General features: G+C 38.9%; 1 pseudogene; it reads right to left on the reverse strand.

The window, feature by feature from the left end:
• Positions 1–1,720: 1,720 nt before the first annotated feature.
• The window catches only part of LOC110333470, a 44,650-nt pseudogene continuing 44,544 nt past the window's right edge, over positions 1,721–1,826 (reverse strand).

The raw sequence follows: 1,826 nt of genomic DNA on the forward strand, positions 1-1,826 counted from the left end.
CCTAATTCCAATACTCCTCAAACTATTTCACAAAATAGAAACAGAAGGTACTCTACCCAATTAATTCTATGATGACATAATTACTCTGATACCTAAACCAAACAAAGACCCAACAAAGAAAGAGAACTTCAGACCAATTTCCCTTATGAATATCAATGCAAAAAATTCTCAATAAAATTCTCACAAACAGAATCCAAGAACACATCAAGTCCTCATGTGCCTTCTTTCTTTTTTTTAAGACAGTGCTATCTTACCATTGATGAAGAACTTTACCATGTAATCCAGGGTAACTGGCTATCTTAGTTAGGGTTGTTTCCATTGCTGTGAAATAACACCATGACCAAGACAACTCTTATAAATGAAAACATTTAATTGGGGCTGGCTTACAGTATCATAGGTTCTGTCCATTGTCATCAGGGCAAGAAACATGGGAGCATTCAGGCATAAATTGTGCTGAAGAGCCAAAAGTTCTTTATCTTGATCCAAAAGCAACCAGAAAAGAACTGTTATTCCACATTGGTCAGAGCCTGAGCATAGGACCTCAAAGCCCACCCCCACAGTGACATATTTCCTCCCAAGAGGCCACACCTATTCTAATTAGGACAAATCTCCTAATAGTGTAATTCCCTGTGACTAACCATTCAAACATATGAGTTTATGGGGACCAAACCTATTCAAACCACCACACTGGCACATGAGTTTCCAAGGAATCATCTCTGCTTCCCTTTGCACAACATTGGGTTTACTGGTGTGTGCTGCTGTGCTAAGCTTTCAACATGGGTTCTGAGGATCTGAACTGATTTCTGTTTTTATGCTTATGAGGCAAGCCCTTTTTAATTAAACTATCTCCCTCACCCAGAAGATTATCTTTCAAAAATATAATCAGCTCTGTGTCAATCCTATAGGCCCCTAATTGCAATACCTAATGTGTTTGTATAGTCGGATAGATTTTTAATGTGTTTAAATTCACCCATCCAAGTGAGCACTATTCCAATTTAATCCCCACAGAACAGTATAGTAGCAGTCATCATAGCTATCCATTAAAGCGTCTAAATGTCTCAGTAGCACTTCTGCACTATGATCACTATGTGCAGAACCCAACTCTCATGAATTTACTGTGATATATAGTGTTTATTTTCTCATTCATCCCCCCAAAAGCATCCTTTGGCCATACTCCAGTAAAAACATGCCCAAAGAGAACATGAAGCATTGCTTTCAGCAAACCAGTATCTGTGGACTAAATGTTCAGTATAACAAATCCACTGGTTCCTACTTGGCGGACATAAGGTGAGACACTTACAAAACTATGTATAAGTCAGAGAGCTCAAACCCTAACTCACATTCTTTATCTCTAGATCTCAGCAATAGCCCCCACTCCTGGTCCCACCTAGAGTGGCCATCACATCCACTCCTGGTCCCACCTAGAGTGGCCATCACACTACTTACACTGTTCGGTTTTGCTTTGTTCAGAATGTAACTGTGCCCTAGCTCTTCCCTCTTGGAGATCGTATTTAACTTAATTTTGATTTTTGTAAGGATCCCCCATCTGAAAGACTTTTAACTTTTTTTACTTTACTTTATTAAAAGACTGAGCTTATTTCACATGTATATTTTTGTCTCACTGCCATTTCCACATCTGACCACCACTGTGACTATGTCCTATCCTAACATTCCATACATACTTCAAACCAAGTAAAGGGTAGAGTTCCAGCCTTGAAAATTAAACAGGCATTTTAGACAACACATTCTTGGCAATTGAACCTGGACAACATTTATCAAACACAGTAGGGAAAGTTCTCACTTTGCATTATAAAAAGGACAGCCAG

This window comes from Mus pahari, chromosome 15 (genome assembly GCF_900095145.1).
Source record: "Mus pahari chromosome 15, PAHARI_EIJ_v1.1, whole genome shotgun sequence".
Classification (NCBI taxonomy): Eukaryota; Metazoa; Chordata; class Mammalia; order Rodentia; family Muridae; genus Mus; species Mus pahari.